General features: G+C 39.6%; 1 protein-coding gene and 1 long non-coding RNA gene across 8 annotated transcripts in view; one reads left to right on the forward strand and one right to left on the reverse strand.

Moving 5' to 3' along the window:
* The window catches only part of LOC136366137 (uncharacterized), a 1,047,166-nt gene that overhangs the window by 1,021,469 nt on the left and 665 nt on the right, over positions 1–25,032 (reverse strand). The window lies entirely within an intron of this gene.
* The window catches only part of FHOD3 (formin homology 2 domain containing 3), a 368,131-nt gene that overhangs the window by 116,225 nt on the left and 226,874 nt on the right, over positions 1–25,032 (forward strand). The gene's annotated exons all lie outside the window — the stretch shown is intronic.

Raw genomic sequence — 25,032 nt, forward strand, 5'->3', positions numbered from 1 at the left:
TGCCTGTGGAAAGAAGAGGAAAACTTTACAGGTCCTACAGATAGGTCCCTGAGTAAGATAGTAGTGCATACTCTCTCCTTAATCTGTAGTGAGTTTGCAGACATCCTTATATTTCTAGGATGCTTTCTCTTCTTGTGCTCTCTCTAGCTCTGAATTGGAGGGGAGGGGAAAGGAAATGCCTGACTTTTCTTCATGCTTTTCCTAAGCTTTTGGACATACAAAAATACTAAAGGAATGGGATTAGAGCTCTCCCCTCTCTGTGAATCCTCCTCATTTGCCTGTAAATGTGTGTCTGGTTACTGTTCATGAAGATATAGTAAACTATTATCTGTCATAATCCAATTTCTTATCTGTTGGAGATCAAGATGTGCCTCAGGATGCTGGCTGACTATCCCACATCTGTCTGTGATGGAGGCCTTGCAGCTGTCTCTCCAGTAGCTGGGCTGTTCAGCTGTCAAGTGCTAGTGCCTCCACTCTGATTTAATATGGTAATTCCTGTCTTCCTCGGTTTCAATTTTGACTTCTATTGGGAATTGATTTTCACTTATTTCTGAAATGATGAGCAAAATAATGTATAAAATATTCATAATGCTGTCCTTAATGCAGCCAGATGTACTTAATGAAAGCAATGAGCCAGACATAATGAATTTGTTAACAAAATAGAAAATAGGTCTTTCACCACATAAATTACCTACTTGCCATGCACTTCGAGTATGGAAGCTGAGTATTTTGAATGCATTTTGCTCCCTGTTAAATTATTTGTTTTGCTGATTGTCGCTGATTTTTGCATGAATTTTTGAATTTGAATGAGTTGATATGAATCTTCATATAAAAGTGGTAAAAAAGGGGCATGATAAAAGTTGGAATTGAGCCATGTTGTTAACAGGGGTTTTACCTTCTAACCACTTTTTGATATATATTTTGTTCTAAAGTTTGGCTGGTCAGGCGTTAGCAATGCAGTCTGAAAGTCTGTCCTTGTTTGATGAAAAACAGAATATCCTGTAAGATGTAGAAAATTTGCAATGAAAGAAGCAATGTGGAGGAAAAAAGCAGATTCAAACAATTCTTCCAGCCACCCACACCGTCACAGAAAAGCTTCTGAAGGGAAAGATGTACTGGATTGAATGCAGTTTTTTGCTCAGACTGTCGAAAAAAATGTAAGTTATATATTGAGGGCTGTATAGATGCCTGTGGGCCCAGCAGTGATGGCCTTACCTGTGCTGAGTAGTTCCTTTCTCCCCTCTTAAGTTACTGGTACTGCTTCAATAGCGCAGCACACCAAAATGCATTTATGAGTATTAAAGTTGTAATTTTGGCTGCAGAGGTGGTTTTTGGCAGACATGCTGCTTTTTAAACAATTAGGGGAGTGATGTGTAAAAATGGTGCACTTAGTCCAAGCCACCCAAAAGTGTAGTTAGAGCTGAAGCAGAGACGAGCAGTCGGAATAGACTGTTTAATCCCTCCTTACACATCTTTTGGCTGCTGGAAATGTAATCTGTCACCATAAATCCTGTTTTATATAAAGATAGTAAGTAGGACTCATTACAGCTTTTTGGCTGTTTATGTTTCGCTGCTGGCTATCGGTATGTGACAAGGCAATATTAATCTTGTCTCTCTGGGAGCCAGAAGAAGCAGACTGCACATGGGCATCCAGAGGCTGCAGAGGAAGCACAGAAATACACACACTGGAAAAGGTGGAGAGGTCAAGTTTAGCATTCAATCCCTGCTCATGACTAACTTAAAATATTACCCTTCAGCTGCAAAAAAGACTGGATTTCACCAGCAAATTTGACCAGACAGACCACACAATGAAGTCATCAGTGCTGAGACCCACCGGCTTGAAAAAACAACAACCCCTGGTGTTAAGACAAATGCTTTGAAGAGTGGTTGATATTAATCAGGTGGTGCTACTGGTTTGGAGTTCTTAGTCATTCTGTATGAATAAAAATGCTGATAAAGGACACAGTAACAGTGCAGAGCCAAGGCAGTTTTGTAATACAAGAAGCCACAGATCTGAAATCTACTTAGGCAGAATTGGTTAGAGTCCATTTCAAAATTCCTTAAGCCAAACTCATCTCTGGGCTAACTCCTTTGAAGTCACTGGTGTTGCACAAGGAATTAATTTGGCCCTTCAGCTCTGTACATTAGCAGAGATCCTGCTCACTGTGTTGGAGGTTTACTGTTTCAGTGTGGTTTCCTCAGAGGAACTTCTAAGACAACCCATTGTGTTTTCACTGTAGGCAGCCCTTCATGTTCCCCACCCTTTCTTCCCACTGGTTTCTGAATTTCTATAGCAGTTAGACAATATTTTAATTTTTTAATTATCACGTACTATAAAAATATCTCCTTTTTTTGTATCAGATATTTGCTTACAGCTGTATTTGGTAACCTGAAACCAATTTCTAATATGCCAGAACTGGATATGGCCTTGGTTCACTGAGAGAAGTTAAAGTTCATGCCTGGTTGTGCTTGAACTGCAGGCACAGCTGAATCCTGGTAACATGGTGTTGGATCCAGAATTGCTTCAGTGTAATAGAAATGCAGTGTCTGTCTCTGTCCTCCTCCTCCTCTTCTCAGCAAGCAGTATTTGTCCAGCCACATGGTAAGCTAGACCAAGGAACCAAGTTGATTGAAAATTAATCTAGAAAATCCATGTTCAGCTAAACCTGCTACCTGCCCCTTAGCAGAAGATGTGAGAGCAGAAGCGGACGGCTCAGAATTGGCTAGACGTGACTGACTGTGCTAAGTCCCACTTTGGGGAGCTATATCCCTTATGCAGTCCTTGACCTAATGGATGTCCAGAGAACACGTTTGTGCCCACAGATCTGTGCACAGCACTGACCCCTGCCAAGGCTCTCCAGCTGCACAAATGTACCTGAGCCCATGTGCCCTCTGAAGTGTGAGCAGAGCTCAAGTCCCTAACCCTAACCCTTCTCCCTGGGAGATGGCTGGGGTGTCTGTGATGGGCGAGTGTCTTTAATCAGTCTACAGGATTTTTCTGAGAGTGAAGAAGAGAGATGTTAACTGGAAAGAATATACTACCAGTATCTAGCATTTCTATTCAAACCCTCCTAGAGATTCAACACATGCAAAATATGTAACAGCATAATTTTTCCTCTGCTGGGTGTTGCATACAGCCACAGGGGAAAAATAAAAAGTTTAATGTAGGTGTATTTTGAAAATGAGGACAAGCATTTATGAATGCTGGATTACATAATTTTTCATCTTTTTCTTTCTAGCTCTCTCTCTTTCCCGTCTCCTGTTTTGTGGGGAAGGTTGTCACTCAGTGCCCAGGTCAATGAGTCTGACATCCCTCTGCTGAGCGACTGCTTTTGTAGAACTAGACTTAAAGTCTGGCCTGTAAATTACTACCATATTTAACATGACAGGCTGGGTGGTTGGATTGTCTGAGAGTAAGATAATATGATACTTTGAAGAGCTGAAATATCCGCTGCATTGCAAGTTAAAAGTTGGAGGTTTGTTGTTTTGTTGTGTTTTTTTTTTTCGCTGTAGCAGAACATTTTAAAATGTTACAGACTGCTACACAAATATTATTTCTCAAAATGTGTTGTGTTACACCTGCTTCTGAAAAAGGATAACTTTGCATTACAGTCCTGGTGCTACATGAGGCTGCCCTTAAGAAGTTTGTGTTTTCCCTTCAAGGAAATCTGCACAGGTTTTCTAAGACAGCAAGCAATGATGCTTGAAAAGATAACTTCTCTTCTTAACAAACAAGCAGACAGCAACTATGCATAGCATCAAAGGAAATTATGAGATTAAAGTCTACTTGTCAATCAAAAATTCATAGTAAAAATCTTAATATCTTATTTCAGTTATAAATTTTATTTCAACCTAGTTTTCACTGGGCTATGGCAAAGAGATACCTGCTTTGAGTTCCTTTCTTTTAAGATGTATTAGTTTGTATCATTCAAATAAAATAGGTGAAAGAAATACAAAGACGGAAAAGTGAAATCCATTCGACGTTTCTGGAACAAATAACATGACCTGTTCCAGTTATTTAATCAACAGATCCCTTTTTTCCATTTCTTATTTTCCTCCAGAAGAAATCTGTTGGGCTCAAACACTTGTTGATGTGGATACATAGATAGCAGGAAGGCATGCTTTCAGCTTGCATACTGTAGCACCATGGATGTAAAGACAAAGCTTTGTGAGTGTTGAAGGGACAAGGCGGTATGATTAGGAGATGGTCAGTTTTAGATCGTTTTCACAATGAGCCTGAATTTTCTCACAGTGAACCTGCTCCTCAAGCCCTGAGGCCTGTCACAGAAGAAGCTGCTTGCTGCCCTGCCTGACAGCAGCTGGCACACTGCTGGCCAACTCCTCTGCACGACAGTCCTGGTCCTGTGCCCGGGAATGGTGACCTTCTAGCTTGGTGTCCTAAAAATACGGTTTAATTCATGGTCTGCATTCTAGATTTTCATGTTTTAATCTTCCAGCTTGACAGTGTATGTGATATTCTTGACACAGAGCTGAAGAACATTTTCAGCCTCACTGCTGCCCAGTCATTACTGCTCAGTCATTTCTTTGAGCATTTCTACCATATTGCAGAGGATAGCAGGTAGCTTGACTTTTCCAAGTTTTAGAATTCAGATAAGGTGGATTTTTTTAAAGCAGAGACCTCTTCTAGGATACCTAAATAGTACAGTAGATGTTCCTGGGGTATTTTGAAAGTAAAGGAGAGCTGCTAAAAGGTGAGATAAAATGCCTGCTGACCAGAGTGTATCGGGATAATAGCTCAGTTATCACAGTTGACAAATGGCTCTTGGAGCTCATTCTTCCAGTACTGCTCGGAGCTGGACCACGTGGATGCCTTCTCAAAGGATCTCAGTGGTTCTGGTTCAGTGACTGCTGCCCACTGGATTTGGAGCACTTGAAGCCACAGCCACTGTTGACTGCACCAGTACTTGCTGCGGTTTCTGTGTGTCTTGGGGTCAAACATTTAGATACATGCCAAGGCATGGGCTCTGCAGACTTTGCTTTCCAGGTAGGAACTGGTGTCCCCCCATTCATACATAAACTATGCAGACAGCAACATTCCTTACATTGTATCAGGCATTAGTGCACTCTGTCTTACAGCTCCAGGATAAATCCATACCCCAGTTTCAAGTTGCAGCAGGTATTAAAAAATTAGGTAAGGTCCTTGAAATCATATTTAGTAAGCCCATTTGCACATGGTCTTTAGAAGAGCATATGAAAGTTAAGTTAAAGCCTCTCATCCTCAGGTTTCTTTTCAATAAGAAAAGACAAAGGGAAGTGAAAATAGTCTTGCATTGCAATCTATGATTTTTTAGTGCTCCTGGTGTGGTTTGTCAAGTTCTGTGTGGAAATTACACTAAGTTGTTCTTTTGTTTTGCATCCATGTTCTGCAGAATATTTTTAATTTATATTTTATTAGACAAAAGATGGAAAGAACTTGTATGTAAAATAAACATACATAAATTAGTATAACTTTCACCAAAGCAGAATAATGCTGAAGAGAAAATTATTGTTATTACCTCAGATAGACAGGCATAGAAGTGTAATTTAGTGGAACTGATGTATGCAAACCTGTGGGTATTGGACTGAGACTCAGTGGACCTGGATTAACATTCATGAAATAGTTCCCTCACTGGGTCTCATTTCAGACCATACAGGAACAATGTCTTTCCCTGAGAAGTGTTTCAATATATGCTGCTTTCCTTCCTGGGTAACAATTATTTTTTCTTTTTAGCCAGTCAAAATTTGTACTTGGGGAAACAGAAGCAGTCAAAGCAATTACAGCTGAATTAACAAATGATTACTTGCTTTTCCATAGAAGCCAAAGCTGGAGATGCCCAGGGGACTGCAGCCTGTGTGCATTCCCTGCCAGGGCACCTTGTCACTGTATGAAACTCCATTAGCAGAATTGCAAGGTTAAATCCAGTTTTCAAAACCTTATCTTATTGATGTATGGTGTCCTGATGCAAAAGCGTCTTCAAATGTGGAGTGTTCAATTTTTCTGAAATTACCCTTTGTTCATGAAACATTTAGAAATTCATTTAGCAAAGCATTTTGCCCATATCCTGCTCTCCCCCTAGATGGCCCTTTTGCAACTATGTGCTAGATTGAAATCTTAGACTAAGCTTTGGTTTTAACCAAAAAGCAATGGCTTCTTATCTTTTCTGGAAATAACATTCTGTTCTGTAGCTTACTATGTAGTTTTTTTTGAGAAGCTTTTAATCTTCTTTCTGTGCTCTTTTTTAATTTTTTCTCCATACATGCACAGTGGCTTTTCCTGGACCCAGTCTCAAGTTCAGCTGCTGATGCACAATCCCTGCCTTCTTCAGTGAGAGTTTTTCAAGCCCAAACAGGGTGTTAAACATTAAAAGTCTTTGTTTCTTTGCTATTGTTTTTTTATAGTATTTTTACAGTCATCTTCTTACTGTGGAACTGAGAAACTTTTTCTTGCAATTTATTTTTATGCTTTAATAAACTTTTAAACTGTCTGACACAAACCAAAACTTTAAGAAGGATGTTAAGAAATGTCTTCTAAGAAGGTAGTAGTTTCAAAACTATACTATACCATAGTGTGCTTTATAATACATTAATATATATTATAGTGTGCTATAGCACAGTGTATTTTCTTTCGTTGTGAAAACCAAATGCTAATACAAAGTCAATGGCATAGTAACCTTTGCAGCAATTAAAAGCAGGAGAAAACATGTTGAAGTAATCAGCTGATTTTGCAGCACTGTACACTAGAATGACCAGTTTTTGTATTCAGTAGATAATTTGATTAAATTATAATTCCTAAATAATTCCAGCTGGGTGGTTCAGATCTTGTTTTGGTGATTTAAGCATGTACTCTAAATGAGGATGACATTTAAGATGAAGCTAAATCCTGTGACATATTGTAATAATTTTTTTTCAAGTTCCTGTTATCATTAGGTTATCTACTGAAAGATAAAATCTCAGAAGATTTAATTTTCTGTCATTATGAGATAAAATCTTTTGTAACTTTAGCTTACCTGAATGGGAGACACTTGCACCCCAGCTGGGGTCCTAAAAAACAAAGTTTATTTTTGCAAATTCTAAGTGCAACCTGTCCCTCCTAAATAATTTTTTTCCATATAGTACTGCTTTTTTCCTCCTTTTTTTTTGCTTCCCCTCCTCACTAGAAATTGAAATTCCTCTTGAGGGTTGTTGCCACAGTAATTTGAAGTAGTTTCATCCAACATGGCTTTTGCCCCCACAAAAATCTTCTAAAAAAACTCATTGTCCCAATTTCTGTGCCTTATGAGGCCTTTATATGTATTGTCAGTAGGTATCCACCGTCTTCCATAGTCTTTCTGGAGCTGCTCCAGACCCTGGCCAAACTGGTAAAATTTGTCCTTGCACTAAAAATATAAACAAGAAAACACACACACTCCCCCTCCCCCCCACCACATTGATGTAAAGACAAATCTTAGAAAGACAGATATAATTCTGATGTTCCAAGGTGTTCTCATCTCAGTTGCCTTCTATCCTTCCTGTATGGCAACAGATGCATGGAATACAGCCACATGAAGCAGGAGAACTGGGTGCCAAGCCGGTGCTCCAGTGCTGCCAACTGCTTCTCAGTTTCTTTGGTGATTTAAGAACTGGTTGCTGGTGCTGTTGCTCTTTCCTCACCCTTTGTCAGTTCAGTGCATTCGTGTTGTCAGTTCACTGGGGGTCCCTGCTGGAAACTGTGTGGTGCCCATCAGTAGCAGGGAAATAAGGAAGGAGTGTGTAGGAAGCTAGTAGGCTTGGTGGGTCAGGTTCATTACCAGTCAGCCCCAGAGTGAGATGATCCATCAGATGGACGCTGGTGTGGGGTCAAGACCCCAGGACAGGCCAGCTTCCCCTGCCTCTCTGTCACTGGATCGACTGTGGCTGGTTTTGTCTCAAGAGGAAAGGAGATGCTTACAAGAAAGGCTTTCTAGGACTAGGACAGAAAACCACTCAGTTCCTTTCACATCAGGATAAAAGAGGATTTTGGCCATAGCAGCTTGAAGTATACTGGAGGTTTCTGGAAATGAATGTGTTTCACAGGTGTTACAGACCCCCTTCCTCTGGCAAACACTCACACTGAGAGTTTGCAGAAGCCAATGCCTTGGCCCTAATTATTAGCTGGACCCAGTCCACAGTCTTCACATCACTGGGCTGTATTAAATGTTTATATGCATTTGTGAAAATCCCCCATATTAATTCCTCGTTCTATCCATCATCTTAAGTATTTCAGACAGAACAAATAATAAATGAAGCTATGGAACCAGTACTGACTCACAAGATAAGGATTAGATTGCTTTTGTTTGGTGATGAGTGAATTACAATGCACAGGATGATGTGACTGGCTAGATGGTGAAAAATGAAATTACTGCTAAGTGAAGAAAAAAGAGTCTTGTAATCAGTGACCAAATAACTTGTGTGTGTAAAGGCTTTCTCTTATTATCATGCAACAAAACAAGATCAATGTAAATATCTGTATTTGGCCAGAATGAGTTTAGAGAAGAAAAACTCAGTCGGCAGAGCAGAAAATAATTTCAATGAAATTTCAGATGATAGTTTTTCTTTTCTGTTACCTTCCAGTGCTAGAAGTTGGAGTGGCAATCTATTACATTTAAGACATATCAGTGTGACTCAAGCCTTTGAGCCGCTTGCATTTTGTTCACTTGGCTGTATTCATTCAAGGTTCTGTATTTTTTTTGTTGCCAGAATATTGAAGGTTTCTGAAAACTGAGATAAAGGCTGAAGTTGAATATTTTCAGCTTCACAGGAGGTGAACGGTTTTTTCATTAAAAAAAAAAATGTTAGTGGCTACACTAAGCATTTACCACTAAAACAGATACTTTGCTTTTTTTGCATTTTACTTGCAAGGACACTTGAAAGTTCTAGGTTGTGTTCCCATTCTGCCTCAGAGGAAGGAGTGGGCAGCTCATACTTTTTTAAAGTTTACACTTCTCTGTCTTGGGTAGCTAAGTGCCCCTTAGCTGTGTCTCAACCATGACTATGCCAGACATCCCAATGTATGCTTTTTTTTTTTTTTTTTTTTTTTTTCTTCCAGTGGGAGGAAAGAATCAGGAGGAGGTAATCAACACAAGAATTTCTCTTTTCAAAAATAGGACTAAGGTTACTGTGAGAGGAACTGAAAAAAAAAAATCACTACAGGGGTCTATTTGTGCTCTCTGCATTCTGAATAACTTTGGCTTACAAGGTCTTTTGTATCTAGATGCTTTCTTGAAAATTTCTATATATTGGGGTAGAGGTCAGAAAGAAACAAGACATTTCTCCTGAGAAAGACTTGTTAAATCCTGAATAAAATGAACATACAGTTTTGTGGTACTTCTGTTTGCATTTTCACAACTCCAGGAGTGAAAGTAGTGACCAGCTGAAATGATGGCTCCAGTATGGGTCTGAGTGCAGCTTTCTCCAAGGTGCAGCCTGGGTGAGTCAGGTCCAGAATCCAGTGTCAGGCACAATGACATTTTCTGTCTCTCTCTGTGCCTTTTAAAAATTTCTTCTTTGTAGCAAGCCCTCAGAAACTTCTTGCAAGATAAATGAACTGCGATGGTGAAGTGAAGCTGAATGCTTTCCAGGATTTAAGAAGAGATATAGTATTTCAGATTTAAACAACAATTTCTGAGAGAGAAAAAAGGGCATGTTTTGAAAGGTTGTTGACTAAAAGACTTTGTGTGTGTTGGTGCTATATTGCCTAAAGTGCAGTTAATAGTTTTTGTTTAATTTGCGGAGGAAATCAGCAGTGTTTTAATGTGGAACTCTGCAGAGGCACAAAGTTTCCAGTAGACAGCCTAGAGTGATAGGTCAATAGAGGTTATTTGAAGGATGGGAACAACCAGATAGATCAATTAAAAATGTTTGCTAACTCTATCATATTGAGTGACAGGGTGGAAAAATCCCATTGGCCCTCATTTGGAAAGCACCATTTAAAAAGTCTGCTTGCTATCTGGTTGTGGTGGTAAAACCCATGCCCTTGGAAATGCATCCCTCAATGTCCTCGGGCTTTTCTCTGTGATCTGTAACTGCTGCACTCCTGACTATGATGATGTCCTTCTGATGCTTTGCCAACTTGCAAAATTCTTTGCTTCCTGTGATTTGCAAAGGAACCTGAGTTCTGGAATTGTGCTGATGTAGGGTTTTCTCTCAAAATTTACTGCATGAGCACTACAGGCCAAACAGGACAGCATCCAGGTTACCTTGTGCTGCTTCCAAAAGCAATGCTGTTAGAAAAGCTGAGGGAAGCAATCTCTGTGAACTGGAAAAGGACAGTGGGAATGTGTAAAAATTGATTAAACCCAAAAATAAAAATATATTGCCAAAAAAAATTTACTTTGTTTACTTTTAGCACAAATGGTAATACAAATTCTTTATGCTCAACGCAGCAGCAGAATAGACAGTGACCATAAAGCTGAATTATTTTTTCAGGCTTTCTTTGCCCCCTCAAAGGCAAAGCATCTGACAGAATTGGGAACTAAAACTGAGGGTTGACATCCATTCTACATAAATCGCCATCTCCCTTTTCTCACATCTGCTCCCTGCCCCATCCCACCCTCCTACTACCTAGTTGCTTGCATTCAAGTAGATGATGTTGCATCTCATTTCTTTGTGTGAGCTGCTGATAGATTCTGTAGGTGACACATGGGTATACTGATTTAGGCAAATTTCTACATTCTATTTCTTAGTGATTTAACAGAAGCAGCTTTAATCATCTGGATGGCTTTCATTTAGAAGTCCTTAATTCAATCATCAGGAATCTTGTTGTGAGAAAAAATCAAGTCTGGCTGACCATGGCAAAGCAGAAGTCTGGTTCTGCCAGATCTCTTCGGGAAAGCAGAAAAGAGGACAGCAGCAATGTTTGCCTCAGTGATTTGCCAATTCATTAGAAGGATGAAAAGGGACGTACGGATTCATTGAACGGGTGCTGAATTAATTATTTCTCCTTTTCCAGTATTTTAAAAATATAGTGTTTAAAATTATCATGTTCATTAAAAAAGTGTGGTACTCTATTAGTGTGTGGAGATAAAATATGAGACCTATAATGAACTATTTCCTGCCATATCAAGGACCTGAGGGCATAAAAGTGAGACTAGAATTGTTAGATCATATTTATTTGAAATTTCACAATAGCATTCTTTTGTCTCTACTTATAATTTTATGTCGTTGAATATTTGAGAATTTTTGGGTTTATTTTTATTTTTTTTGTAAACTTCAAAAATTTGGAAGGATCACGTTAACAAATACAAGACAAAAATGTTAAGAAACCAAAACCACTGATGGGAATATGCATTGTGTGACAGAGGTTCACTGATAAACCAGAATAAAAGACTGTGAATGCAAACAGATTGTTACCACAAATAGTAATATGCAACATATGTCTGTGGTTAACAGACTGGCTGAGATGCCATGGGAGGTTGTGGAAAATGTTCACTGTAAAGAAGGCAGTCATTGCTAGTACAAATATAAAAATTCTGACCATATCAGAAACTTCCTAAATGCTGAACTTAGAAACCCAAGATCATACTTGGGAGAGTTCACTTTTAAATCTGGTCTAAAATGGATGAGGATGATCTTTCATTTCCCACATGGCATCTCTGTCTCCAGATTGGAGAGATGGAGATTTGAGGGGTGGATTAGTTCATAAGAACTTGGCTGGATGGACACAGCTGGACAGCTGTGGTCAGTGGCTCTATGTCTAGGCTGGGGCCAGTGCTGGTGATGAGTGTTGTCTTTCAGGGCTTTGTCTTGAGACCTTTGCTCTTCAGTATCTTTATCAATGGCCCAGACAGAGGGATCGAGTGCACTGCCAACAAGTTTGCAGATGGCAGGAGAGGGGCAATTGGCACAAGGGTGGAATGCCATCCAGAGGGACCTGGACAAATATGAGAAGTGGGCCCACAGGATCCTTGTGAGATTCTAAGTCCAAGGGCAAGGTGCTGCACCTGGGTCAGGGTAATCCCACGCATGAGCACAGACTGAGGGAAGAACTCATTGACACTTCTTCCCTCTGAAGGAGGACTTGGGGCTTCTTATGGATGAAGAGCTGGACGTGATCCCGCCATGTGCACTCACAGCCCAGTAAGCCAGACATGTCCTGGGCTGTGTCCAAAGCAGTGTGGCAAGCAGGGTGAGGGAGGGGATTCTGCTCCTCTGCTCTGACCCACCTGCAGTGCTGCATCCAGCTCTGGGGTCCCAGCACAGGAAGGATATGGACCTGTTGGAGCGAGTGCAGAGGAGGGACACCAGGATGTTCAGAGGGCTGGAGCACCTCTCCTGTGAAGACAGGCTGAGACAGCTGGGATTCAGCCTGGGGAAGAGAAGGCTCTGGGGAGACCTCACTGAAGCCTTCCAGTACCTAAGGGAGCTTATAAAAAAAGAAGCAGAGGACTTTATACACAGGCAGATAATGACAGAGCAGAAGGGAATGGTTTTAAAGTAAAAGAGGCGAGATTTAGATTACATGTTAGGGAGAAATTCTTTAGTGGAAGGGTGGTGAGGCACTAGAACAAGTTGCCCAGAGAAGCTGTGGATGCACCATCCCTGGAAGTGTTGAAGGGGAGGTTGGGTGGCATTCTGAGCAATCTGGTCTACTGAAAGGTGTCCCTGCCCATGGTGGGGGGATTGGAACTTGGTGATCTTTAAGGTCCCATTGTATGAGTTCAGTATTCCATTATTTATGTAGCTGGAAATCTTATAACCTGATGAGCCATCTCATGAAACTCTGTGATTTTTTTCATGATTTGACCTCCTAAGTGTAGCCATCCTTCATTAGCTTTTGCTGTATGTTTTTCAGGCAAAAGATGGTGGCACATTCTAGAGCATGGTGAACTTTGTGTGTTTATGGCCATGAAAAAACATCTGTAACTTCATTCTTGACTGTCTTCTGCACCTACTACAGAGATAATGGCAGCTGAATCTATTTAAGATGTATTCTCCATTCATTCCTTGGAAATATGAAATTATTTTAGTTTTTAGAAGGTTTTGAGACATTTTTTTGCAAGCAGCTGCTGAACAGATGGTAGAATATTAATATATTTTAGCATACAGTTATCTTCTTGGGATTTTTGTTGTTCAGCACTTTAGAAATAGTTTTGTTTAAAGGGTATTTATATTGACTCTTAGTCTGACAAGTTTTGTTATGCTAGTGTTTGTTAAATGATGCACTAATTGTTTTCTTATAAGCTTTTTGTTCATGATTTAACCTTTTTTTTAACTAGAAAATATACTGTGTTTAATGTTTTAGATGTAGTAAGCAGGAAGCCACAAAAATATCTCACCAGATCAGGAGTTTGCATTGTAGCATCATAGGAAAGATTTAAAAATCACTCTTATTATTTAACTCATTGTAAGATACAGTCCTTTGTTCAGAAAAATGGATATCTCGTCGTGTCCTGCTGACAAAGGGCAGGCAGAGAAGTTTGAAGATGTGGTTTTGGATGTTTTGTGAGCAACTGTGTCACTGTTGCACATGACAGCATTCTGACAACATTCTTACTGTGCAGCAGCTTTCTTAAATGAGCTGGAAAACTTCAAAGCCATTGCATCTCCAGTAGAATAACATCTGCATTTAACCATGCCTCTCTGCATAAGCCCGGTCTTGGACGATGATGTCTGTCCATGGCTTAGAAAAACTGTGTTTTGGGATCTCCATTACTGTCTGAACTGCATCTGGTTCCAAATAGTTGGATGTTTTTGCTGGAGAATGGAGAAATCATGGTGGAAACCACAAAGCTGGTTGGGATACAAGAAGTAGGATGCGTCAAGTTTTGGAATTTAGTTTCCTCTGAGTCAGTCTTCTGAGGTTAATAAGCATTCTTGCTGCTTTCTGTGGGATAGTTTTCTAATCCTTCCTTCTGTACTGTTTGTTGGCCACAGAGAAACATTGCCTGGAAATAAAGGGAAAAATGGAATTTTATTATTAGCTAATTGTAGACTAAGGATACAGTAAGTGGTTATGTTTATACTATTTTCAAAATTGATAGGCTATTTTTTCATTATTAATTTATTTATTTAAGAATGATGCTAAGTAGTCTGGTTTTTTTTATTACTAGACTGTGGTGTAATTTTCACAAATGTTTCAAATTCAGAGATTTGCACTTATATGGGCATAAGAAGTAGGAATTCATAAAGATGAGTACAGAACATTGTTATATTAGATGAATGATTTAACCATTAAAAAAACCTCTATTATTTATGTTCCCCAGAAGGGACTGTTTAAGCATTTTTCTGAGTGGTAGTCTAGGAATTGCAGAGACCTATCTCTTTTAACAAAAAGATGGCTTTAAAAAGCTAACATTGCAGAAAACAAAATCAAGGACAGTTTTACCACCAAAACCAATTTTCATCTTTTGGTGATTTGACATTGGCAGAATAGAAATGCTTTCAGAAAGGATGATGGCCCTTTTTGCCTTGAAATTACTTTCACTGAACTCTGGTTTTGGTTTTGTGATAAATTTGCTGATCATCAGAATCTGTCACAGGACAGCTGCCACACCACTTCTTTGATTAAATTTATGTTAATATATAAGGAAAAGGAGAAAGCTAAAAGTCATTGCGAGGTCTTTCAAAGACAAAATCAGGAAGCAAGTGCAGTTTTGCACCTTAAATGCACATGAAGAAGAAAAGCTAATACAGATTAAGGCTTCCTAAAAGAGAGGACACTTGAGAAGTTGCAGAAGGCATGGCTAAGTCTGATGTATGGGCAGTAGGATTAGATTTATAGACCGCAAGGAAACGGTAATAGACATTCATGTTTAAGTTGCAATTTGAGATTTTTCTGCTTATTTTCTTTAGGGTACTGGCAAAATAAGTATTTTACACAAATACTTGGCTCAAATTGTTTTACTTATTCTCCTGTGGGTCTCAGAGTAGATACTTGAATTGAGCAAACTATTTGGCCCCTAAAGCTATTGTATGACAGACTGCTAACATATCTGCTAATCTGAAATACAGTAAGCGTATAACTAAAGTGTTTATTGCCATTACAAATACAGTCTTGAATATTGTTTTGGAAAGAATAACCCTTGAGTGATTGCAGTCTTTGTTTCTTTAAGGTTTTTGCTTTCCTTTCCCTTCTCTTCGTCCTAGCTTCAAGATACCTTACAGCAAGGCTATACATGAATTCTTTGTTTGATAGTGACTTGCCAGTGGTTCATCTTCACAGAATTGTATAAACACAGCAGAAAATCATTCAACTCCTACTGAGAAGGTTTGCAAGAAAACTTTTGATCCTGGGTTGCTCTTGAACCCCCTTAGAGGAGATGACAGCATGTCTTGCACAGGGCCAGGAGTTGGACTCGATCTTAATGGGTCCCTTCCAAATCAGCATATTCTGTGATTCTGTAATCTTCTGTCCGCTGTGTGTCATGGGTGAGAGCCTCGCTGGGCTGAAGCTACAGCTTCATTGCTGCGTACAGCCTTTGGGGAATTGACCTGATACAGCATGTGCAACAGGGTTTGCAATTGAGAGGGCATTTCTAAGGTAACTTGTCTTGGCTGGTTGGGACATTGTTTTTGTGTTGAGCTTTTGGTCACCTTAAGATATGGATCCCTCAGCTCTTTGTTAATGGACCGTGGCTGTTCAGCTGCAGAGCCCTGCAGGTCTGTGTAATTGCTTCAACAAGCTGGGCTTTGGCTCAGTGATTCCAATCCTGTATTTCTTGGTGGTTGAAACAGAATTGCCCAACAAGCATCTTTTACAGCACAAGAGGACAGTTTGTGAGCCAGGTTTTTGCAGTAAGCGTGCATTTATACAACTTCTGTGGTGTGCTTTTAGTAAGCCTTGTAAACTCAAACTTCCAGAATTTCTCATTACTCTGCTAATGTCTCAGCCCCCACTCACCACTTGGTCTGTCAGACTCACATCAGCCTGTTCTTAGTTGGAGTTCCCTTAGTCTGAATCACACTATTAATTTTTCATACATTTTAGGTCATCTTTTTTTCCTGTTTCACAAAGTCTGCCTTATATCCTCTTTCACATGAGAACAACAGTGGTCTATTACATTATTTTGTACATTGTAAGAGAATTATATTAACTTTGGCCTGGGCCCCAGTCCAAGCTTGAGAAATGAAGCCTTGTACCAAAGTATCAGTGCATGCTTCTGTTTTCATCCATGTATTCACTGTCTAGGTCTTAGAATGGAATTACACTCAGTAACTGCATTTCTGGTGCTTAGTGTTCCTCTGCCATTGTCTTAATTTTGGCAGGAAGCTAACCATAAATGTGTCTGGAAGGATATAAGTAGAATACACAAGGAAATGCAAGTGGTAGAATGACAGAATGGGTAGGATTGGAAGGGATCACTGTAGGTTACCTGGTCTCACCCCTTGCTTAAGCAAGGGTACATAGAGTCTGTTCTCCAGGATTCTGTCCAAATGGCCTTTGAGCATCTCCAGGGATGGGGATGCCACAGCCTCTCTGGGCAGTCTGTGCCAGTGCTTGGTAATACTCAGAGGTTCCTGATGTTCAGACAGAACCCCTTTGTGCCCCGTTGCCTCTTATCCTGTCACTAAAAATAGCCTGGCTGGTGGAGACTAATTATTCTTCATGTATTCCATGACTCTCTTGAATTGATTTCCATCATTCCTCCAAATGCTATGCAGTTATCAGCCTCCTCCTGTTACAGCTCAGAATGCTGGTTTCTGTCTTTACAGTCCTGGCCCACACAAGGGTTTGGTGTTTTTTAGTTTTCCTGTGTGGTATCAGTGCTGAAGCCATCCTTAAATATGATGAGTATTTTGGAGGTGTATCTGGAAAATGCTGATGTCAGCATAGCTACCCCTCCATCATAACCTGAAAAACTAAGCCATGAGCATGTAATGTAAAGTGAGAAGTACAAGGAGCTTCATGCCCATCTCCTTTTGGTGGCTGAAATAGATTTGAAAGATTATATTCACTAAGCGTGGCCTGCAGAAGTGCCATCATGAGCTCTGCTGCTGTAAGTTAGCTCAGTCTTGATTAAAATTTCATGTAACTTTCGTCCAAGGAATTTGATCAGCTTTTGAAATATAAAAGTAACATTGATGTTATGTTTTTATATCACACTGAGATCTGTGAGTTTGTCTGTGTCTCAAAGCAAATATGACAACACTGTGCAAAAGGGAAAAGAGATTTTTACCATGTTCATCTCTAAAGAGCAATATTATTAAATGATAATATTTCTGTTAATGTGAAGCAACAGTGGAGAAAGCAGGTGAGGAAATAAACTCCCTGTTCTTATTTTGTAGAAGAATTTATTAAATACTGTGGAAAAAGAAAATCCTTGAGGTAGATAACATACCACAATAAAACTATCCTCCTTGGCTTAATTTTCTTTGCAAGTGAGAATTTCCCGCTCTGTAAGGTGAAGACCTGAGTTGAGATCAAGAGATGTCACGCTTACTGCTCCTGTTTGCAAGTCACTGGGCATTCTGGCAGTACAAAGAAAAATCTGATTTGTAAGCTGAGCAGCATTCCTTGAATTAGTTCAGTTCTCCCCAATTTTCTGCAAGTATTGTTTTTTTTAAAAAAAAATCAAGTACCATAAAATTAGTTTAACAATAGCTGAAACACAATTAAAAAATACACAGAACATGTTCTTCACCTCTTTACTTCCTTGTATGGTCTTTTTGCACAACATCTGTGCTCATCTCACTTGGCATGGAAGTAAAATGATTTTTTTTTTAACACTAGCTGTAAGTCAGTGGGCTGAGTCTTTCTAAGGAATATTGGAAACCAGTGTTTTGTGAGTTCCAGAGGTAGAAATTACAGATATGTCCTATGCTCTCTGTTTTCTCATAATTATTATTGATGCTCGTTTGGCAAAATACTGCTTTTCATGCATCTTAGGTTCACTTCTTTATCTCAAAATCTTCAGGTTCTTGTATTTACATGTATTGCAGCTTTGTTTTTTTCAGAGTAACAGTTATTTTCAAGTGTTAGTGTTAGAAAATAATTTGCTAACTGGAATTAACTACACAAGCAGTGTCCTCAAGTTGGCGTTTCCTGTGCGAATGGAGCAGCCTGGGTCTCTACATCAAGATAAGGCCTGAGAAGTCCTGTCTCTTAGCTGAGGAGCTGCTGCTCCAGCAACCCAGTGTATGTTTGTGTGTAGAGTGAAAAAAGATGAAATGTACCAACCATTTTTAAGGATTGTTATTCATATTTTGACTTTGGAAGGACATCTTTTCTTGAATTTTGAAGTGCCAGAGTTTTAGACATGTTCCTTGCTTTCTTCAGTGTTTGTTGGAAAACTACCTTGACTTAATCCTCTAGAGAAAAACAAGAAAAAGAGAAACCTCTAAACCTTATTATTCAAGAATATTTTTATATTACTCAGTAGTCTTTGAGGCTATATGTTCATATCATTTTAGTGACTGGATCATATGCTCAAAACATAACTGAAATGATGAATATTTTAGTTAAAATTATTAACCTGCCCCCAAATTAGAATGTTGTGTATCATATTTTGGGAGGCTTTTTGTTTGTAATTTCCACTTTTCACATAGTAGTAACCTGTATAAACTGCATTTTTTCGTGTATGATATCCCTTTTTTTCACCCTTGATTGCAATGTGCCTTTCTATCTCCACCCTGAGTCTTGTATACCTGTGTAGCTTCTGGGTAGGGCTGTGGCTACCATGTCTCCCTTCTTATTTATCTGACGTAAAGATTAGGGGGGTTTTGGTTTTGTTTGTTTTTTTTTTTTTTTGTTTTTTTTTTTTTTGTTTTTTTTTTTTTTTATCATTGATTGTTTTATCTTCATCTGTGCTGCATAATCACCTGTGGAATGTAATGCATATGTGTTTCAGGTAAACTCCTTGAAAAACTCATTATTGTTTGTTTCAGCTGTGTCACTGAAGAAGCACTTTCTAAACTAGGAATGCACAAAAGCATGAGTTTGGAAAGTGCACTGTCAAATCATGGGGCCTGATGGTATCTCTGGTGCACAGCATGATTGTACTGGAGGTCTCATGTCCAACAGGGGGGAATGTGGAAGCTTATTCCAGGCACTCAGTCCAGATTTAGGGGTGCCTAAAATGAGCAAAGGAAGTGTTGAATGTACGTGATTTTCTCTCACCTCTGATAACTCAATCAAAGCATCAATGAATTGTGACATATTCCTTCTGAAAGCAGTAAAGTTCCATGAATCCAAGAGTCTCCAGTTCCCCTTGCAGATATGCCCAAAGCTGGTATCCAGAAAGCTGGGCATGGGCAGTGGTTGGTGTGTGGGTTTATGATGTGTGGCACAGCAGGTCTAACGCTCCCCTGGGAGCAGGGGTGAATAGCACCTGGAAAGAGGTGTCAGCTCCAGGAACTGACTCAGCTTCTGCTGAGTTCCTATCAGCATGCTCTGCCACTGGCTTGGAAAAGAAAAATTACCTCTTTTACACTGCCACTTAAGCATTTATGATCCGTATCCTAGATCACTTTTTCAGCATTTGACCCTGGCTGTTAAGTCACTTCACTGCTTTTGAAAGTTGTCCTAAAGCCTACAACCAGTTTTTATTATACCACTTGGCTTTGGTAAACCCTGGAAATTGCAGGTCCACTGTCAGTTTTGCTTTTATTATGTGAGAAAAACAAGTAGGAATTTGATAAGTACATGGTTAAGATGTTTATACCTGTTTGAGCTTCTTACCCTTTTCTTGACAAAAACTGATCAGTGTACAGGAAATTTATAAAAGAATATCTGTTTGAAAATTGGAATCACTTGTAATGTTCATGGATTTGTTGGCTCAAGTGAATGAAGTGCTTGTCTCCAGAATATTGAATGCTTCTTGTCAAAGGGAATCAGGATTCCTGGGGACATGCTGACAGCAGGATTCAATGGCCAGCCTTCAGCTGAAGAGGTGACTGCTGGCCCTTGCTATAGGGCTTCTCATGCACCATGGGCACTGCAAACTTCCTTGACCTGTGCTCTGAGAGCACTAACCGGGTGGGTACTTCTTGTCACCTGTAGCAGTTATTTGGTTGGTACATGTCAGATCTCTAAAACAGCCTGTCCCCCGCTCTGTCCCTCAGGGTCTGTGCTGGCGTTGGCACAGATAACTCTTTTACCTTGTGGCCTTTAGGATAACACAACTCCTTGTTCTTTTCTATTAAGCTTAGCTCAATGTATTGTTAATCTCGGTGCTGAAAAAGGTGTGGAAATACTGAGTTGAAAATGTTTGTATTTTTCTAAATCCCCCACCCTCAGACTCTGTCTTGGCTGTGTTCTCCATTCATGTTTTCGCAACACTGGAGGAGCTGGAGGAACAGCAGTTCAGCTGCCAGTTTGAAGTGTTTTCCCAGGCTGTGCAAAACCTTTTTTCATAATTTATGACCTTGGGGTAAAACTTTTCAGTGTATTCTCATATTTTACTAAATAAGACAGATGCCTGGTTTTTATTTCCATACCTGGAGAACACAGAAATATGATCACATAGATTGTATCTTGAGATACCTAGCCACTTAACTTGTACACGTATTTCTGTGAATGTTTCAGGCTGATGGCTTTTGCTCTTTTTCAGATGTTATGTTTTAGTGGTGGATGGAAGACAGGTTTCTCCCAACAGTGAGCCAATTATAAGAGCAGCTTTCCCCAGGCCTTCTTTTAGGAAAGGCAGCTTAACTGTGCTAGGGTTTTGTTCTGCTGCGGGCAATGGAGAAGACAAAAGGTGGTGTGCAATTGAAGGCTTAAAGGAACAAGTCAGGAACAAGGGGAAGATTGATGACCTTCCAGTAACAGATTTGTGCTTGGGTAGTTTCCCAGTATTTTTCTGTCAATTTCTTGAATCTGAGTGGGATTTCAGACGTGGTTTCAAACCTAAGGCCACTTACAGATACATGGTGATGTTAGAGAAGACTATGAAAAAAACCTGGATCTGATAGAACAGATAACTCTTGCAGCTTAAAGGTGATAAGAACAAATGTTTTGCTTAGCCCTGCTGCTGTGGAATTTCTGTAAATATACAATAAGCCAAGATGAAAGAAGTAACACAAAAGTGTTTGCTGCAACTTCATATTGAGTCTTCAGGCTGCAATTCTCTAGAATAGAGCAGAAAAATAAATCAAACTATTAAAAATAATAATAAAAAAGTTAAATTCTGTCTAGGATATTTGCCCAAAAAGATAGCGTTACACCCACAATATATTTTGCCTGTTTGGACAGAATAGTACGTGCAGAAAAGCCTAGTCTGTGATCAGAAGTAACTTTTTATGAGACATAGAAAGTGCTGCCAACTGCTAAGCTATTTGTGGTACCATGTTATGGCTAGCAGAGGAGAGCAGGTTTGCATTAAGGCTCTCAACAGTCCTAAAAATATGCCATTAGGGGTGTGTGCCGAATGCTGACCAGCATTAACAGCTTCAGGCGTGAAAACTGCACGCAGCCTCACTCATATACACACAGTTACTCATATCAGCAGAAATGCAGGGGCAGATGCAATGGGTACCTCAGCATTGTTGACAAGAGCTGAAACACCTGAAATTTCTCTGTGACATTCACAGCTTGCTAAAGGAGATGCAGTTTATCTCCCCCACTATAAGATGCCCATGCTGCAGCAGCACCACCTCTCTGGTTTCCAAGGGAAAGAGAGGAAGTTTAAACATTTGTGATAACTTGGTTTTGGGGAGCTACACATTTCAATCTGAATAATTGCTCTAATTGCTGGGACTTCTGAAGTTATTTTTCAAAATTGCTTCTGATTCTTTGTCTTAACTGTGTATTTTATGCATCATTGCTGTAGAAGCTGAAAGAACTCAGGACAGGGTGAGAGAAGTTGAAATAATTCAAATGTACTGGATAGAGAGTTCAACTACAGGAAAAATCCAAAGGCTTCTGTAGTTATAGGATTAGAAAATGTGTTAAACAGCTTCAACTGTTGAGCGTGCACGAGCAATTTCAGAGTTGGGAAAGTTGTAATCTCAAATAATGTTGCATTTATGGCAGTAATATGGCAATGATTATAACTTTACATTAAGAACAGGAATCAAAGTGTTGTCATGGTAAACCATTGTATGTTAATCCTGATTACCCACTTACCAAAAAAAAAATTTTTATATGTCTGAATTAAAAAAAAAAAATCTTCTTTGAGGGATTTCAGATTCTCAAGAAACATAAGAATTTCATAGATAAAATTTCATCAATGGAGTTTAAATAGTGTTTTGATCTGAAATTGGTACATAAGAGGTATATATCAGTTTGTCTTTGTAAAACCTTGAATATGGATAAGTCCTGATATGAGATGTTTGTTTTATGACATTAAATCTTAATTGCTTAAATAGAAAAGATGTCATAAATGTAACAGATCATGATACTTCAAATGTTTTACTTCAGTGTGACTTTTGAGTGTTTTTTTAACCTCTGACACAGATCCAGACATGCCTACCCAGAGAGTTTCTCAGAGGAATCAGGAATTTTCTTCATGGATTGCTCTCAGTTAAATGACATCCTTTCTTACTGAAAAGGGGAAGTATCGGCTGCATGATGGCACCAATGGTTATTTATAAAAACCCAACTGCAGACAGTCACATTTCTTCTCTTGTCTGTCCAAACTGCAGTCTCATTGTGAGACACTTGATCTCCTCGTGTGCCCTGAGGAGACCTTTTAAAAGTGGGCGTTTTAAATGCGTGACACTTTGAACAATACCTAAATAGCAGCATTCTGTTTCAGTGCTTAATTATGGCTGAATATACGCTTTCACCAAAGGTGTTGCTGAAGTATTTGTGGTTTCTCTTCATCTGTTGGTGCTGAGGTTCCAGTGTGATGTGATAACATTCATTCTCTGCAGGATTGCTGGGTTATTTTTGCTGCAGTGGCAGCTGTTTGATGAGGCTAAATCTGAGTGGTCAGAGGCTTATTTTCTGTAAGGAATCACACAATTGACATTTTGAGTTTATGTGTGAAATGTCCTGCACTTCTGGCTGGAAACCACAGGGTCCATAAACAGAACAGGTGGATGTGGGCATTTCTGTTTTCATTCCACCCCATGTCACCTCTGGCTGGAAGTCACCCCCCCCTTCATACCAGGATATGTTTTCCTTGTGGCAAAGCAGCCCTTAGCTGAAGGTCTTTTGCTTCATTAGGGGCAAGCACTTGAACGGTAAGAAAGACATCAGAAAATAAGTCTAGGCCGTGGGAGAGTATAGAACTAGTGTAATTGCAGAGTTTAACTGAAGGATACCTTAGGAAAGAAGCTGTAATGGGAAATCACAAAGTCTGGTTGGTCTAATTAGAGGATATAGATTCATTTCTTTAAATCTGTTTGGAGATATAAAAAGCTGTATGCTTAATACATTAATTGGCAGTACAGTAATGAAGTAACTACTAAGGTTCAGACAGAACTCAAATACACTTAGAGGACACAGGGAGGAAAATGTTAAAGCAAAAAAAGTGTTTTCAGCAAATCAGATAGACAGACCAGTAAAGGAACCAGATACTCATTGCCACATGCAGCCTCTTGGAGCGAACAGGAAGCTATCAATTACTTTTTAGTAAAAGTAGAGTTATATCACTTGTTCTGCCTCTTGCACACACATGACATGCTTTCAGAAGGCCACATGGAGAACTTCAAATGTTAATTAACAAATTTTGCAAACTGTTGGAGACAGTCACTTGACAGCAGTGTGAGCAAGTTCCTACCTTTTACAAATAGTACTGAGAAGTGCTGCCATTTTAAACTAATGCAGTGGGGGAGACAGAGAGATGGGAGAAGTAATTTATCTCTAAACCTCTCCTGTCTTTTAGTATTTATTCAAATGCTTTCAAAGTCTGGAAGCAAGAAAATTACAATCATTAGTGATATTTTGCTCTTTTTCTTCTTTTTTTTCACCCATAATTTGATCACTGTCTACATTAATTGTCTAATTTGCAAAAATTTATTTCTAATTCCTTTCTGGTCAGCTCTCTTTCAGCTCAAGTGCATGTATTTTTTTTATCTCTCATGTTTAAATTTGGGCTCCCTTTTCACCACAATGTAGAGTCTCACCCTATGCTTCTGAGTAGCCAGACAGCTATTTCAGTGTAGGAGCCTAAGCAGTTTTAACAGCTGCAGATTCTTGGGTGTAACTGATGTCTTTGGTTAGAAAAAACAGCCATTTAAATTATATGTCCCTTGCATTTGAGAACATTCGGTGGAAGAAAAAGGATCACAGAGTTTTCTTTAGGACAATGAAACTTCACAACTAGATGTAGCCAACTATGGTCTGACTAATGGGGAAGCTGGAAGTGGGTATCACAACATTTTCTGGTTTTATTGCATGCAGTGCAGCAGGTAGCTCATAACTCGGTTTTTGGAGCCCTGCTTTGAGTGGGCAGTTGGACCAGGTGTCCTTGACTTCACTTGCAGCCTAAATAATTTTTCACTTTCTAACTTTATACTTTTTCTTTGCCGAGTTGGGTGTAGAAGCATGTTTGCACCTTGATTGCTGTTGGCGGGTATGGCAAACTGAAACCATGGACCTTTGTGATTAAGGTAGTTCCAAGATTTCCACCAGAGGCAGAGGATGCCATGGTGATGATGAGAGGAACTCTTGGTTGACACAGTCATTGATCTGTTGTTAAGAGAAAAGTTCCACTCCTCTCTGTGTAGCATAAATTGAGATCTGCTGCTCCCATGTTTTCCTTCACCCTTCAGCAGGATGTGCTGCTTTTGCATCTGCAGCAGCACAGGAATAAATGCAAGAGAGACCTCTGTGAAGGACTGAGCTCTGGTTTCCTGGCTCCCAGAGCAAGTAGCCAGCTTAAAGTCAACTTGTGACCTATACAAACCCAGACTTATGTTGGAGTTGTTTTAATTCAGTGTTCCTTGTGTTGTGTATTCATGGGCTAACGTGAGAGTAGGTTCTCCAAACTAAGACCTGTGAGCATCCCGCACAGCAGTCTAGCCAATGTTGCTCTTGATCTGTTTGCAACAGGGTTGGATCAAGGAGCAGGACTCTTCTTTTTATATACCAAGTGCAGTGTTTAGCACACCTGAGTTCCACACCTCCTGTGTTGATACTGTAAATTTGGGAGCTGTAAGAATCTGTTTGGGGGGCACAAGCTGCAGCAGTGA

The sequence above is a fragment of the Sylvia atricapilla genome, chromosome 1, assembly GCF_009819655.1.
Source record: "Sylvia atricapilla isolate bSylAtr1 chromosome 1, bSylAtr1.pri, whole genome shotgun sequence".
Taxonomy (NCBI): Eukaryota; Metazoa; Chordata; class Aves; order Passeriformes; family Sylviidae; genus Sylvia; species Sylvia atricapilla.